Here is a 17,979-nt window from a genome sequence, read left to right as displayed (position 1 = left end):
CTGCAAGGCCCTGCACAGTTGGTTCCTGGTCCCCTCATCCTCCAGGCACTGTGCACGTCCTGTCTCCTTGTCAACTGATAGCCTCCAGGCCAGGGATGGTCAGGTGTAGGTAACAAACCTTTCTTCCCACTGTTGTCTTCCTCTGCATTTCAATATCAGAGACTGGAGACTTGTCTTACTGAGTCAGAAAATGGGTAGTGGAGAAGTGAATTCTAGCTTTCACAACTCTACCATGATACAGTTTTGTTTTCTCTCTCCTTGTTTCGGGAGAGCTGAAGCACTGTGGCAGGTTTTCAGGAAGATATTTATCTTATGCTTAGGACCATATAAATGGAGGGGTCACAACAATAGAATCCATGTTATTATAGAGATGTGAGGTCCCTCTTCAGCTTGCAGAGGCCCTGCATTGCTTCTGAGAAAATAGACCCATGCTAGCAGGTTGGTAAATATGTTTTTCTATTTCTATAGTTGCAAAGAAATCCTCAGACCCTTGTTAATAGACTATGACTCAGAAGCAGGAAGGCAGCCACAGCGATTAAAAATGGCAAATGTTGTTTGGGGACAGGCAAGTGTTTTGGTGAAGGGAATGATGAAGGGAAAAAAAGCCATCATGAGGAGTGAGCTGTGGCCTTTTATGTTTTTGTTTTTGTTTTTTAGATGGTGTCTTGCTCTGTCACCAGGCTGGAGTGCAGTGGCTCAATCTCGGCTCACTGCAGCTTCTGACTCCCTGGTTCAAGCAATTTTCCTGCCTCAGCCTCCCGAGTAGCTGGAATTACAGGCACACGCCACCATGCCCAGCTAATTTTTGTATTTTTAGTAGAGATGGGGTTTCACCGTGTTGGCCAGGATGGTCTTGATCTCCTGACCTCGTGATCCATCCCCCTCACCTCCCAAAGTGCTGGGATTACAGGTGTGAGCCACCGCACCCAACTGGCCTTTTTTTTCTAAACTCATGTTGGTTGTGGGATGGGTAAGGCATGACGTGCTTTCAGGGCATGCCAGGGGACTCCATTCTAATGGATGTTTGTGAAGAGGGACTTTCCTTCAGAGCTGCAAGGCCTGTTGGGAAGTGGGAGAGCATGAGGGGCACTTTGTGATAAGGAGCTTCCTTGGACAGTCCCATGGGGCCCCCTGTTCTTTGAGTTCCTGCATTGCACAGCTCCCTGTTCATTCTCACTTGTTGACCCATGATGGTGAGGGTTTGCCGACAAGATGCTCCCCCTCAATGCAAAGGAGTTGGAGGGGAAAAGTGACAGACATGGAGGGCAGAGAGTGGAGATCTGACACACAGATAACCAGGATCTGACACATAGATAACTAGCCAAAGAGAGCAGAGCAGAAGAAATAGAAGAAATAAAGATATTATAGAAGAAAATGCTGGGCTGAGAAATGAGACATGTATACAAACTGAAAGGGCTCATCATGCTCCAAGCATGATAAGTGAAATGAGATCTATAACTAGCTATAGCCTGCTATAATAATTTGAAAACCAATTATGAAAAATTTCAAACATACATAGATGTAGAGAGTTAGTGCAATGACTCCCCATCATGTGCCTGTCACCCAGATTTTAAGTCATCAAAATTTTATCACATTTGCTTCATCTATTCCCTTTTCTTCTCTTGTTCTTTTTCTCCTTTCCCTTTGTTTTCTTTCTTTTAATTTTTGCTGAAGTATTTTAAAGCAAATCTCAATACCTCCACATATTTGGTACACATCTGTAAAAATGTGAGTATTTTTCTCACATGGCGACAATGCTATTATCTTACCTAGTAAAATTAACAATAATCTTTGGTATTGTATAATACCTATCCATAATATAACTTCCCTGACTGCAGGATGCCTTTACAATTGGTTTGTCTTAGTTGTGATCCAAATAAAAGTCACTATGTTACATTTGCTTGCTCTGGTGGTTTTAAGATGTTCTTACATTTTTGGACACTCTTTCCTTCAGAAGGTGGAGACTCCTTCCCCTCCCCTTGAATGTGGGCTGGATCTAGTGACTTTCTTTTAACAAAGAATAAGGCAGAGGTAACAATATTTGCATTCCAAGGATATAGAAGATGCTTGGCTTTACACTTTGTGCTCTCTTGGAGAGTTCTCTGTTGGGGAACCCAGTTGCCATGTTATTAGCACTCTCAAGCAGCCTGCAGAAATGTCCACATAGGGAGGCACTGAGGCCTCAGTACCAATGCTCCAACCATGGGAATGGGCCCACGTGGAAGAGCATCCAAGCCTCAGTCAGACCTTTGAATGAGTTTGCAGCCCTAGCTCACATTTTGACTGCAAACTCACGAGAGACCCAAGCCACTGTGACTCAGCTAATCTACTTCCAAACCCCTGACACACGAAACCATGAGCTAATAAATGTTTGTTGAGTTTTAAGCATTAAAATTTGGAGTAGTTTGTCATGCGGTGATAGATAGCTAATGGAGTTGTTATTTTAAACTCTGTTTTAATCTACAGCACACCCTTCCTTTTATTATTATTCTTCCATGCTATAGAAATAGAGTCAGTTGTTTTACAGAATGTCCCACCATCTGGATTTTTCTGTTAACTTCCATGTAGTGTCATTTAACTAGCTTTTCTGCTTTTTCTATTTCCTGTAAATGGAAGTTCACTCTAGAACCTTGATTTGGGTTCAGTATTTTTAGCCAGAATACTTCACGGGAGTGTTTTGTGTATGTGATTATGAATATCAGGAGGTACCCACTGTCTGGGTATAACACATATGGGAGTGTTAATGTTGATCAGTGAGTTTCAGATGGTCGGGCAACACTTTTGAATTTCAAGGATGGAGGGGAAAATTCTACCTACATTGCAAACATGTAGTCAGAAAAACTAGATTACCCACCATGGGATACACTAGGAATATGAGAGTGTTATAACCAATGAAGTTGGTTTTTACATGTGAGTGAAGACAACAGAATGACTGATTCTTATGTACAAAAGTTCAGAGATACGTACCACATATATTTCTTGGGGGAAAAAATACCCTGAGGATAAATGCCATTTATTTGTGAATTCAACAAGTATCTGAGAAACGCCCATGGGCCGAAGCACTATGCTAGGTGGGGGTCAGAACTTGAACTGTCCAGGAAGGAATGCAATTAAGGACTTGAGCATAGAGAAGCCATGCGTGGCATGAGGGGTCAGGTGGTGACACAGTGAGAAGTCAAAGCCAGCAGCATCCATCTGCCTGTTCACTGGCTGGGTCTGGCTATTACTCTGAGCCACCTCAGGTGGTCCCTTCATCAGGGGTAGCCGACTGGAGGTGGGGATGGAGAGCCTGGGGACGCCTGCACTGTGGGCCGAGCAGGCTTGGGCTGAATTCACTGCTGCCGGAGGGCCTAGGCATATGGAAAAGCAAAGAGGAAAGCAGTGGTAGTGGGCAGGCACAGGATCTGGAGCTGGGCGGGCAGCAGGAAGTAAGTGACTGATGTAAGTGGGTGAGAAGGGGAGCCCGGGAGGAGGCTGTACAAGGGGTAGTCAGCAGTACTGGTGAGTTGGTAGTTTTCGCTGGGTACGAGTGGGGAGATAGAACCTGCTGAGGGATGGGTTTTCTGGAAGTTTCTCACCCTGTTCCTGGAGCTGGACTAGGGAAGTAAAGCATCTATGGTGCAGACAGGCCCCAGAGATGTGCAGGGAGTAATTGAGATGTTACCTGCTGGAGTGTCTCCAGCCCTCTGGTTCTGCCCAGTGTCTCTTCTTCTGGGAGTTCTAGAGGGTCTGCTGATTGTGGATTGACGCCCTGTGCAGGGCCATCTTCCTTGGGGACCCACAGTGCAGACCCAGCAAGGATCAGTACACAGGCCCAGGTTGGTACCTGCACCACACACCTCCCCTTCTTCTCGCTCTAGTAAACAGGTTCAGGGGGCCCCAGGTGAGCACAGACTACCTAACAGGTTTCCTGCTCCTCAGAGCCTGTTTGGGGCCTGCCTGATAGAGGTACCTGGCTCTAGATTGACTTTAGTGGGATCCTACTCTTAGGACAGAGCCATCAGCTCCAGGCGCCTGGTGGGAAGCACACAGGTTGCTTGTGCCTGAGTCCCTGGGGACCATCCTCAGGTTGAGGGACGGGATGGGCATTTATCAGATGATGCCTGAGCTGGATCTCTCCTTCCCTCTGGAAAAAAGGGGCTGGAAAAACTTTTGAGTATCTGGAATCTTAGAAGGAGGGAGAGGAAGGAATGCCAATTTTAGAGATAATTAGAAAATGCTTATTTCTTTTGGAGTAAGTCTGACCAGATTGAAAGGAAAACTGCCAGCACCCCGGCAGTGTCTGTCTGCTTCATCTCCGGTCAGCTGCTCCTTGCACCTTGGAGGGATGCTCTGTGACTCAGTAGGCATCCCACTGCCGGCTGGCAGCCCCTCTGTCCTGCTTTATCTTTTTTCCTTTTTTGTTTATTGCTATTTTCAAGAGCATAGTATAAAGATAACTGTGACCCTCTGACTCCCTTGGCCCCCGACTCAAGCCAAGCTCTAAATACCTAGTCTGTTTTTTCCTGCATATGTGTAAACTCCCAGCCTATCAGCTCCCTGAGAAACCTCCCTTCCACTTTCCAGGTTCTGTGTGAAAAGAGAACTGGACCATGTGTTAGAGTGTTTGTGTTCCTAGCTTGCTGTGTGGCCTTGAGGTATCTCTTGACCTCTGGTTCCCTGTGATGTTCCCCTCTTAAGCCTACTCTCCTCCTGTGGGATGTGGCTCCTTCTGTAGGCTGCAGTATAGATGGGTTGAGACAGTGTTTTGCATCTTTTCCAGAGTGTAGATGACTTGCTTTGTTTCCATCCCTGTCTTCAGGTCAGGGCTCGTCCAGTCGAGTCCTGTCCAGACCAAAATACAAATGGGTTATAATTGGAGTTTCCATGGACGCAGATGACTTGATCACAACCTCCCCAAGAGAGCTTTCCAGTGTCGGCCCTGATATCAGGCAAGAAGCAAGTGCCCACCCTAAATTGTGCCCATTGTTTCTTTACCCCTTTTCTCTGCTGAGTCTATAAAGGGAAAATGGGCCAGCTCTCTGCCTGCCCCACATGCAGACTGCCTGGGATTTCTCAGGCAGAGCAGCATCGGAGAGGCCATCTGGCCCTAAAGTGTTCTAGTCAGGTCCAGAGTCTGCATTCACTCCCCAGGGTCCACCTCCCATCTCTTTTCTTCTCTTGGACACATCCAAGGCATTAAGTGCCCCATTTTTGGTTGTATTTCTCATTCTTTTTTTTTGTTTGTTTGTTTCACTTTCTGACTTTCAAGTTCTACTGTGTTCTCTAATTGCTCCAGAAGCCAGACAGATGGGCTGGTTTCTTTAGCCAAGATGAAATTTAAAAATCATCTCAAAGTAAATGGAGGCTCAGATGTGTCAGTTAACTTTGCATGCCTCTCCTCGATGGCTGGTTTGCCATCACAGGAACTTTCTGTTTTTAATCAGCCATCTGGGCCTGGCCCTATTTCCTTCCAGAAAGCGTCTAGCAGCTTTGCTGGACTTGATGAAGGACACTGTTGTCCAGGAACAGCCAGCTGGGATGTGAATTCTCCAGACTTGTGTAGGATCAGGAGTGATTTGGGCTGGGCCCAGCATACCAGGTCATCTTTCCCATCATCGTGCAGCTGTGGGATCCGAGGCCTCAGAGGGCAGTGTGCTGGCAGGATCACACAGCTGGGAATAAAAGTGAGGTCTCCTGAGTCCTGTCTAATTCACTTTCATTCATGTCATGAAGCCTGACACTGAAGGGGCTTAATAAGACACAGTTAGAGGAAAAATAGTTGGCTCTTCTTCAAGAAGAATATGGAGAGTTTTGATGAGGGGGCACAGTTGACAGATGAGGAATTTTACTTCCTCCACTTTGGAACTCTCTGGCCACTGCCCTAGAAATAAGGAATGGCAGAGTTATATCTTCCCACATGACTTTGATATCTGCCTTCAGTCTGTCCATATACAGGAAATCAAGTCCAAAAAGGACTGCTTCAGCCAGGCTAACCTCACATCAATCTCATTCAGGCTCCCACAGTCAAAGTCAATTTACTAGTCAGCTATCTGAAAAGTGGACAAGCAGTCTACCAGATGGCAGGTGGCCACATTGCATTTTCTGGGACCATGGAACTGCCTGAATTGTCTGAAGGTTGTTTGGTGAGCCCAGAATTAGAGTCAGGAGTGTCAGGTGTCCTCAGGGCTCTTCCCACTGAGCCTGCCCCTCCACTCGAGAGACTCTTTCCTCTCAAACCTAAAGTCAGGTGTTTTCAGAACCTGGCATCTTCCCCTCAGGATTGGGGGGTGGGGTAATGCAAAGAGCAGGACTCTTTAGGTATCTCCTTGCCTTCTGAATCATACACTCCTGAAATTTTCCTTCTTTTTCTTCTCTTCTCCCTCATTTAGTAAGGTGTGTTGGTGGTGGGTAAATATACCATTTACTCTGTAGGTGGTAGAATATTGAGGTGGGAGGAATGAATGTTATCCAGAGATCTTGGGCTTGAAGTTAAATGCAGTAACTAGAAATGGTTTGGGGCTGTTTCCTTTTGAGAAGAAATGAGATGGTAATACAATGTTAGGTGTTGGGGGATTTTAAAAAGTATGTGTGGAAAACCTTCACAATTAATACTTACTGGGCACTAATTGGGTACCAGACACTGTGCTAAAATTCCATATGCATTATTTATTTAACCCTCCCAGCAACACTTAGTAGGGATATTATACCTGTTTTACAAATGAGGAAAGAGACATACAAAGTTTAAGTGGCTCCCCCAAGATCATGCATTGGTCAAGCCAAGAGTCAAACCTTGACAATCTGCCTCCAAAACCCTTCAGCTATATGGCTGCCTGGACAGGGTTATGAGTGTGTCTCTCTGTGTGTGTGTGTGTGTGTGTGTGTGTGTGTTCATGAATCTACATATGCAGGAATTCATGTGCCAGGCAACCAAGGGGTTGTATGTGATGGGGTTCTTTTATTTCCTTGGTAAGAGGACCCCTCTTGCCTTTCAGGGATCTTCCCCCACCTAATTCCAGAAATTGTTCCTCCCAGCTTCAGCACCTGGCTGAACTGGGCCTATCAGACACTGTCTCCTGGCCTCGGAATGTAGAATGCAGCTTTCCACAGAGCTGTTCCCAAAGGTCGTGGCCTGGGAGCTCATGTCACCCAAGGCAGTTATTGGGCCGATTTAATCCCGTCTTTCTGAAGACCTTTGACTAGCTGAGCTACACTTTATCCTTCTGGTAAATTCCTTTTTTTCTTTTCTTTTTCCCCCACCCTCCCTTCCTTCTTTTCCTTCCTTCCTTCTGATATACATTGCTCACAATTAAAGAACATTATCTGATACTCTCCCTACCTCTTTTATTTGCTTAGACATCCAGTCTGACTACAGACCATTCTGGCCCTAAGTCACTTCATACCATGTTGCAATTTCCAAGGAGAAATGTACCACACTGAGGACTATCATATGTCATGCAGACTGATTCCAGTTCCTTTTAACAAAGGAGTTTTCCTTCAGGAATCTAGGAATCATATTCTTCTGCCAGTTGCATCTTTTTAGTCCTATCCCTTGATTTGGAGGTGTCTTCCTTAGAAAGCATGAAGTCTGGCTTCCAGGGATAAAGCTGGATGGACCTTATTTACACCAGCACCTAGTTTCCAAATCGTATGCTAGTGTGGGTCCTTCTGAGAAGGTTTTCTGGAGGCTACTTCCCTGGTTGAAGGTACACAGATCTCCAGGCATACTAACTGCAGAGGCACTGACGGGGATGCCTGGCAACTCTGAGCCTGTACCTGGGAGAGTTTTGCTTCTGCAGGTTCTCACTGTAGGTCCTTGAGCAGTGGGGACCATGTGGCTATGCAACAGTTATTTGCTGAGTGCTCAGAATCTGCTATGTGCTAGTGATGATCCCTGTTTTTGTTTCCATTTCTCTCAAATAGCTGCTCCCAGGCTTGAAACAGTACAAATCTGTTGAGTGGCTGTAAAGCACAGGTCCCTGTAAACGGCTGGAATACCACCTGTTCTGCAGGTCCTGTCCTTGTGCTGGATCAGGCTGGGCAGCTGCTACTGTCGTCTTGGCCCCTTTTCACCTCACCCTTCTCTCCTTATATGCACAAAGGGCCAGCAAAACCTGTCTGTAAGTTACTGATGCTCTTCTCTTCCTATCCTTTCTCCACTAGACTCTCAGTTCCTAATGGGGCTTCAAGGCATGGTGATAGATTGTCCTCAGGCCAGCAAAAGCCCCCGTGCCCTTGGCTCCCCGATGCTGCATCCTGGAATCCTTTCCTGTTCCCAGTCTCCTCACTGTCTTCATGGCACTGGGTTCCAAGGGTTTATTTCAGTTGTCTGAAACAGGATGGCCACTGATTCATACTGAACTTTCCTTTTTACTCTAGCATGGAATGGTGCCAGGATTCAGATGTGAGCAGAAATCTGTGTCCTGCTTTGCAGTCTTCCTGGACTTAGAAGCTAAGATATTGTCTGGTCCTTCACTTCTTTGACCCTGAAGAGGCTCCTTGTCCTACCTCAACCTTGTAGGGCAGTCTCTTCCAGTCCCTGGGCTCTTGGAGAAATTATTCATCAATTGTCCCTTTACAGTTAGCCTCACACCACAGCCCTTGGTGACTGGTCCCCAGGTCTGCCCAGTGGGAAGATGGGTGGAATGTTGATTTTCTCCTGCTGGTCTTCAGGATGCATTTATTATATAGATACAGCTTCAGCAAGATGACAGCTTCAACAATGGAAGAGGAAAACCTTTTTTTTTTTTTTTTTTTTTTTTTTTAAGTTTAAACTACTGTTCTGGTCTGTCTGCAATGATTCTTTAACCCTTCAGGAAGTAGCCATCTGAATTTCAGCTTGCACTAGGGTCAAGCTAAATCTCCTTATAGTCATTAAAATGCCCTTTGTTGTTGCAAAGTTTGCTGCCTGCTGGAGCTTTTCCATTTCATTTTCTGTCCTGCTACTTCTGAACGTTGATTGGTCTCTGGGTCCCTGCATCTTCTCTTTGTCTGGGACGTAGTTAGCTCTGGATGTGGGATGTGGTTTGTATGATGTGAAGACATGGTTGAGAATAAAGTGATGGTTCCCCACCTGCCACCCAGCTTTCCAATGCATAGTTAATACACCGACATGCCATGGTCTCCAATTTGCAGCTCGGGAATAATTCAAACATTAACGTAGGAGGATCCAGACTTTGAAAAAAATGAAACTGCTTTTATGTGAAACAGTGCTTTATCTTGCATGTGAAGTGGTGATATGCCTTTCTTAATTTCATTCAGCAAAGAATGGGGGCATAAGAAAGAATTGTTCAAACTGGTTTTATTTTCATTATTTGAAGTCTGATTGGTTTTACAAATTAAATCCCTTCATACTTTTTTGAAGCTGAAGGTGCATTATTCAGCTGGGATCCTTTTCCCACACAAGGGGCTGTATTTGAAGCCAACTGCCCGGCCCCTCTTGAATTTATCCCTTTGTTATTTTCAGTGCACACAATACTAAAATATGTTAAACTCTACAATGGAAAGAAATGGCCCCTAGAGCCACAAAACCCCCCTCTGTGCCTTCTCCTGGCTCATTCATGGGGATAAAGGAAACTGGAATAATTTCAGTAGCAGTAACATCTTCTGGAGGAGAGTGAGGATGGCTGTGCTTCGGTGAGATAAAACTCCCCATAAAGGATACAGATGGGGAAGCTGCCCTTCCTTATGGATGGGGACCTGCCAGCTTCAGGATTTCTTTTGCAAGAGGAGTGTTTCAGGGACTGTGGGGCATGTTGTGCTCAGAGTCAATGGCATCTCTGGATACCAAGTACATAAATGTTCAGCACAGCTGCCTAATCTAGGGTTCTCAGTAAGGTCTTGATATGTGGCATGGCTGAGGTGAGTCATGCAACCACTTTCTAGCCTGGCTTCCCTCGTCTGTGTGGGTGAGGTGGGCTCAGGCACAGGAGACAGGCATAAGGACACTGACTTGCTCATATGGGTATCCGTTCCATATGGAGGAGATGCTATCTGCTATGCCTTGATATTTTCTCAGCTAATAGTAAGCAGGATCACTCAGCATTCTGGAGAAGGTAAATATAATAAGGATGGTCTGATGGTAACATTCTTCTTAGCTGGCTTGATCTGGACTCTGGCACTCTTCAGACCACAGAAGAATGCTGGTGAGGAGTGACTGTCCTTTCACACTTTAACTCAAGAATGACAAAGGTGCTAACAGAATTCCTGATCCAGACTCTGCCCTCTTGCTTTTCCTAAACTGAGTCTCCCTAGTTTCAACAAATGGAAATCCACCTGATGCCAAACATAAGGTAAACTGCTCTTTTCATGTGACTGACTGAAGTTTTGGAGTCATGAAGACAGCTTTGGTTCCACACACACCCCACCCTCTTTCAAATATTACAAACAGCATTGTTAATAACAACCCTTTATATTGATGTAGGGCTTCATCCTTTTCCAACCTCCTCAACCATCATGGTGTTTTATTACCACCCTCCACATTCCTGTGAGTACCCACATGTGGTCCAGGCCAACTCACCCAGAGGTGAGAAGACCTGGTAAAAGACAGGAGTGAAATAGAGGCAGGACTTTGAAGGTTGGTTGTCTCTACCGTTAACAATGTAAATGTGTGGCTTGTGTATCTGAAAGACATTCCTCTCCTGAACAAAACAAATCACAGATCTGAGGAGTGGGTGGCTCGTGGAGAACACATCTCTGTGTTATTTACTGACAGAATAATACTGCATCCTGGTAATAGGCCATTTTCCCCATCACTGCACAGAACTAACCAACCTCCAACTTGCATCTAAGTTTTCATCTCTGGATCTAGTTTCAGCTTTTTTTCTGCCACAGTCAACACAGTGAAACTTACCACATTCCTAAATACCGTTTAATGATAGTATTCTAAATTTTATATGAAAATGGGAAGAGCTGAGAAGAGCTAAAACAATTTTTTCTTTAAAAAGGAAGAACAGTGTTGGAGGGCTTACACTACCTGATTGAAAGTCTTACTATAAAGCTACAGTAATCAAGATGGCATGGCATTGGCATAAATATGGACACATGGATCAGTGAAACGGAATAGGGTCCAGAAATCATCCCTTACATAGGTGGTCAATTGATTTTCAATGAAGTTGTCAAGGTAATTTGATGGAGAAAGGTTAGTCTTTTCAACAAATAGTGCTGGAACGCCTGGATGCTCATAAGGAAAACAATGAACCTCAACTTTTATTTTATGCCATGCACAAAAGTCAACTCAAAATGGATTATAAACCTAAATGTAAATGTTAAAACTATAAAACCTCCAGAAAAATATGAAGAAAAATAGTCATGACTTTGGGATAGGCAAAAATTCTTACGACACAAAACCAAGAAACAGAAATGATGAAACTGATAAATTTGACTTCATGAAATTAAACTATGTTCTTTTAAAGACACTGTTAATGAAATGAACAGGCCACAGATTGAGAGAATGTATTTTCAATACATATTTCTGACAAATATTTTGCCTTTAGAATGTAGAATATTCAAAACTCAATAACTCAAAGACAGCCCCATTTTAAAAATGGGCAAAAGGGTGATGTCAACAAGGTGACTGACTACAAGCTCCTAGTGCTCGTCCCGTCCCCCACCAGGAAAACACAAAACAATGAATAAACACCTATATTTCAACCAAAATGACTAAAGGAGAGCTCTGGAGAACAGCAAAGCAGCAGCAGAAATCTTGTAGAGCACAGAAACCCAGGATGGTCATATAGGGAAGGGAAGGAAATGCCTTGCCTCTGCCACCCGATCTCCTTAGTTAGGATCATTTTGGAACCAAGAGGGACTCCTTTCTGCAGGGAAAAGATAAGCAAGAGGATCCCAGCAGCTTCTGTCACCTCCACAGACACCTGCAGTCTTTTCTACCAAAGACTCTTACAGGCTCTAAGCCCAGCTGAAAGATCTCTCCCAAGGCCACATACTGAGTTACCCCCAGAGAGGGAGCTGACACTGTTTCCCCAACCTCCACTGTGCCCCATGCTGTGACTGCATTGTGCCATATTGGAATGGGAGCCACTGCTGGGGTGTGTCCTGCTCTAGGGCAAGTAGCCATTGTACCCCTCCATCCTTGAGGATAGCACAGCCTGCCCAATTTTGCTGCCACTGCAACATGCCCACCTGGCAGTATACCATCCCTGAGCTGAGCTGCTGTTATGCCCTAACCCCTAGGGCCAAGCTACCATGGAGCTGCTGCATTCTCCCAGCCCAGTTTCTGGTACACTTTTAGGGATGAGCTGAAGTTGTTCCCCAGCCAATGTGGACCTTAGGCCTCCAGCACACTGGAGTAGTTGGGTTCCCCAGTGCCACAGCTGACATGATGACCTATCCCCCAGGGATCAAAAGGCTTCACTGATCCATGTAGCTACACTCCCTGGAGCTAAGTAGATGCATGCTCCTGTTTCTCAGGGAATCAGAGCCTTGGCTGAGCAGTGCCACTCTGCCCTCCAGGTTGAACAGCCACAATCCCCTGCCTACCTGGAATTGGACTAGCAGCCCCATAGTCTGAGCTGCTGAGGCATCCCACCTCGCTGAGGAGTGGAGTCATTGCTGAGCTGCTTCCTTCCTGCTGGTTCATAAGCCATAGTGATAGCCTGCCACTTTTGGGTCCTTGCTGCTGCTGCACCTGGCCTCACAGAGCCTGGGCTACTGCCATGTCCCACTACCCCAGGACCCAGAGTCACCACTGTGGGGTACCTCATCCCCCAAAGGCCAAGCTCCCACTGTGTCATATGGATTCTGCATCCCAAACTACAGCTATGTTCTGCTCTTCAAGGCCTGAGACTCTGGAGTACCTCTTCTTTTCCAGAGCCATGCTATTGCTGCCCTCCTGCCCTGGGGTCAGAACCACAGCCACATCCCAACCTCATGGGCCCAAGTATCTGGACTATAACTCAGAATAAAGACCTTAGCTTAGTGGAAGAACTGTATCTACTTGTGCCTCAAAAGTGAAACTGTACATCACATCCCAGGTGCTACAGTATTTTCACAAGATGCTAAATCCAGACCCTGGCTCTACAGCTGCTTTGTGCACCTGTGCATTAGATCCCAGTGCTGCTGCAGTTGCCAGTATACCCTGTAAGACCCAACACCAAGAGAGAAATCACCTCATTTATGAGTCCTAACTGTGGGGAAGACAAAAACAGGAGGATCACTAAAGCCTTTGACCTAATACCTATGTAGCCACCATCATGGCCACAAACTTCTGTAGCCCAGACCACTGAGGCACTTGCATTCATCACTGATATTTATCATAACTGAAGAAGCTGCATGGAGTCTACATCCCTTCACCCACACGAAACAAGAGCCACCAGAGTCTGCTCAGCCAAAACCCCCAGGCCCATCTGCAGATGAAAGTCTTCCCCTCTGAAAGCCACTCTATAAAGTTTGAGAGAGCCGATTATACCACCAGATGTGCAGACACCTATGCAGGGACACAAGAAACATTAAAAAGCAAGGAAACATGACACTACCAAAGGAAAACAGTAACTCTCTACTAACTGACCCCAAATAAATGAAAATTTATGAGTTGTCTGAAAGAGAATTTCACATAATGATCTTAAGGAGACTCAGTGAGATATAAGGGAATATAAATAGACAACTTAATGAAATCAGGAAAACAATTCATGGTCTGAATGAGAAATTCAACAAAGAGATATTATTAAAAAGAACCAAACAGAAATCATGGTGCTGAAGAATTCAATTGATAAAGCAAAAAATGTACAATAGAGCAGTGGTCGCCAATCTTTTTGACACCAGGGACCAGTTTCATGGAAGAGAATTCTTCCACAGACTGGGTGGTGGGGTGATGGCGTTGTGATGACATTTCCACCTCAGATCATCAGACATGGTTAGATTCTCATAGATCCCTCACGTGCAGTTCACTATAGGGTTCGCACTCTTATGAGAATCTAATGCCCCTGCTGATCTGACAGGAGGTGGAGCTCAGGAAGTACTACTCACTCACCTCCTGCTATGTGGCCGGGTTCCTAATAGGCCATGGACTGGTACCGGTCTATGGCCCAGGGTTTGGAGACCCCTGCGATAGAGAACTTCAACAGCAGATTAGATCAAGCAGAAGAAATAATCTGTGAACCTGAAGATAGGTCTTTTGAAATCACTGAGTCAGAGAAGAAAAAAGAATGAAAAACAGTGAAGACAGTCTATGGGACTTATGAGCTACCATTAAGCAAACAAGTATTTGCATTATGGGAGTTACAGAAGGAGAAGAGACAGAGAAAGGGACACAAAACTTATTTAATAAAATAATTGCTGAAAACTTCTCAGGTGTTCAGAGAGATATGGACATCCAAATTCATGATGCTCAAAGGTTCCCAGATGGATACAACCCAAAGAGGTCCTCTCCAAGACACAAAATCAAATTGTCAAAAGTTTAGGACAAAGGGAGAATTTTAAAAGCAGCAAGAGGAAAGCACCAAGTTACATATAAGGGAACCTACATTACAGTATCAGTGTACTTATCAGCAGAAACCTTACAGGCCAGTATAGAATGGAATGATATATTCAAAGTGCTAAAAGGAAAAAAGACTGTCAGTCAAGAACACTATACCCAACAAAGCTGTCCTTCAGAAATGAAGTAGAAGTAAAGTCTTTCCCAAATAAAGAAAAGCTGAAGGAATTCATCACCACTAGTACTGCCCTACAAGAAATGCTTAAGAGAGTTCTTAAAGTGGGAATAAAAGGACAATAATTACCATCATGAATATATATGGAAGTATAAAACTCACTGGTAGAGGTAAATATGTAGCCAGATCCAGAAAACTGTAATACCACTGGTGTATAAATCATATAAATTTCTATTATGAAAGTTAAAAGCCAAAAAGTCATCAAAAATAAAGCTACAATGAGTTGTTAAAAAATATACAATATAAAAATATGTAAGTTGTGACATCAAAAACAAGTTGTTGTGGGTAGAGGATAAAAAAGATGGGCAAAAGATATTTGAGCAATTGTTTCACACACAATAACTATGTGAGTGGCTAATAAGCACATAAAAAGATGTTCAACAGGATTAATCACTGGGAAAATGCAAATTAAAACCACAAGGAAGAGAAGCTGGTTTTAAGTTCCAGCCAGTGGCAGGCAAAGAGTGGGCACTGGTGACTGCTATATGAAGTTTGCTCATCTGAGAAGGCCCAGTTCTTATTCAGTGGATAATGGCATTTGAGCTGATGCCAGAAAATAATTGATATAGCATTTTGGGGGACAGACCAAAATGTGTCAAACCTAAAACAAAAGTATAAAAAACTTATATTAATGTATCATTCATATTAACAAAGTACAGATGTGCCAGCAGGAATAGTGGAGGACTGTATACAGAAATTCATTGAAATTGATCAGGCATGGAAAATTCTAGGGAATGAAGAGAAAAAAAAGAGTATGACTCTCAGTGGCATGAAGATGATCTAAGATACATGGAGCCAGTAGATGCTCAAGGATATCTTGAAAAACTGTCTTGGAAAAATGATGATGACTCTTTTTCCCCAAGTTGCCAATGTGGTAGAAAACACAGTGTTTCCAAGGATGAAGCAGAAGAAGTTAATCTATTTTCTTGTGATATATGTTCGCTATTTATAGAACTTCTTCATTATTGGTAAAATTCTTCACTACTTGGAATCCTTGTCCTGTGTACTTGGACATGGTGAGGAAAGGCCATTTGACCTGTGTCCATTCAAGGGAATAGATTCTATTTTTGTTAGTCCTATCATTTTCAATGAAAATATGATTATCAAGCAAAGTCCACCTCAGATTAATAGAAAACTAATTTATTTGTTTACATGTATTGAGAGTTTGTATTTACAGGTTGCCACAAAAAGAACTTGAATTACAAATTATATTTAGTGTATTCCAAAGGACTTTATTATTTCATTTTCTCCTTGATACAAAATGAGAATTTTCTTTTTCTAATATAAGCATCTCCTTTTTTAATGGGTAACAGTATCATTGCATTCCTTTATGGTTACTAAGTTTCTGATCTAACAGATGATATTTCTTGCTGCTAAATTATAGGCCTGTTATACACCTATCTCAAATTCTATGGTCATTAAACTTAAATTAGAATCTTTGTGGATACATGTGAAGCCAGTTCTCCCATAATGAAGCTTGAATATGGATATCCATGAGGTTACTTCAAAGTTAATAAAGAAAGTGAAGTAGCAACTCTAGAAAGAAAAACAGCTTTAGAGTCAGAAGACTTGACTCCAATCTTATCCTGTATTTCCAAAGCTCCTAAATACTGCCATCTTCAACTTTAAATGTAATATAGGACATGGGAGCTTTATAAAAATAATTGAAAATTGGCATACTACTTTTCTTTTTCAGAGTATTAAGATATAGTATTAATGCCTATATTTATAAATAAGGAACTATTTCATCACTAATATATTCAAATGGACTTTTGTTTTTTTTAGACTTTTGTTTTTTTCACTCCTGTTGCCCAGGTCAGAGGGTAATGGCACGATCTTGGCTCACCGCAACCTCCGTCTCCCGGGTTCAAGCAATTCTCCTGCCTCAGCCTCCCGAGTAGCTGGGATTACAGGCATGTGCTACCACAACTGGCTAATTTTTAAAATATTTTTAGTAGAGATGGGGTTTCTCCATATTGGTCACTCTGGTTTCGACCTCTCGACCTCAGGTGATCCACCCGCCTCGGCCTCCCAAAGTGCTGGGATTACAGACATGAACCACCGTGCCTGGCCTCAAATGGACTTTTATAATGTATTATTATTGGTCATAGCAGACTGTAGATCCCTTAAAGATTTATTTTTCTATGTATTTAATATTCTGTGTACAGTTCAAGTAAGAACTCATTTAAAGAACTTTAAGGGATCCTTTATGGAATCACTGAAACGTTTTACTTCAAATGTGTGTACTAAGCATGTAATTTAGCAGCTTTTTCTGAGGTCCAACTCTTAGCATTGTCAGATTGGATTTGTAAGTAAGAATAGTTACTACTCTGACTTGTAAATGTAGCCAAAGCATAAGAGATACTCAAAAACAGAAGATTACTTTCACTATATCTATAAAACCAAAAATTCAAAAGTGAGGCAGTCATCCAGATTTTCCCTCCAAAATATTTTTATGTCTATCATAAAGTTAAATGACTTATTTTGGATTACATTTTATTTATGTATTTTGAACTAATATAGCTTGTAAAATATATCTTGCTTATTCTTTACATTTAGCAATTAAAAAGAACTAAAACTGAACAGCAAATAGCTTATTGGCAAGTACATGGTTTCAATGGCAGTAATACATTTACTTGAATAGGAGATAATAATCAAGTCAAAAGAGTAAATGCTTGCTAATTATGTGAATATCTGTGACCATTAGGGCTGTCACATAGAAATCCACAATCACTCAAAGGCCAAATCTGTAAAATCAAAATGTGGTTGAAGACAATTAATGAAAATGATGTTATGACATCATCATATTTCCCTTTCTCTATTTTCTTTTTCCCTTTTCTCCCTGTCAGATAATTAAATGCTTTCTCTTTATTTGTCAATCAAGAATAAATTTTCTACATCAAAATAAGACATTAGAAAATAAACTTGCATGAGTATATGTATTTAAACTCTAAAGTTTGGAACATTCAGACATTATACAATAAATTATATGTGTATGGTGTGTGAAGATCTATGCATGAATAAAAATAAAGCCGCGAGGAGAGACCACTGCATATTCTTTAGAGTAGCTACAACGAAAAGAATACTAGCTAAGCACAGTGTCTCATGCCTGTAATCCCAGCATTTTGGGAGTCTGAAGCAGGAGGATCACAAGGTCAGGAGTTTGAGACCACCCTGGCCAACACAGTGAAACCTTGTCTCTACTAAAAACGCCAAAAATTGGCCGGGCATGGCGGCACACACCACTCGGGAGGCTGAGGTAAGAGAATCACTTGAACCTGGGAGGCAGAGGTTGTAGTGAGCCAAGATTGTGCCACTGCACTCCAGCCTGGGT

General features: G+C 43.1%; 1 pseudogene; it reads left to right on the top strand.

The window, feature by feature from the left end:
- The first annotated feature begins 874 nt into the window (after window positions 1-874).
- On the top strand, window positions 875-16,483 carry LOC101023737 (annotated as a pseudogene).
- The last annotated feature ends 1,496 nt before the right edge of the window (window positions 16,484-17,979 follow it).

Source organism: Papio anubis, chromosome 5 (genome assembly GCF_008728515.1).
Source record: "Papio anubis isolate 15944 chromosome 5, Panubis1.0, whole genome shotgun sequence".
In the NCBI taxonomy this organism is placed as follows: domain Eukaryota; kingdom Metazoa; phylum Chordata; class Mammalia; order Primates; family Cercopithecidae; genus Papio; species Papio anubis.
This window is presented reverse-complemented; position numbering and strand designations above follow the sequence as displayed.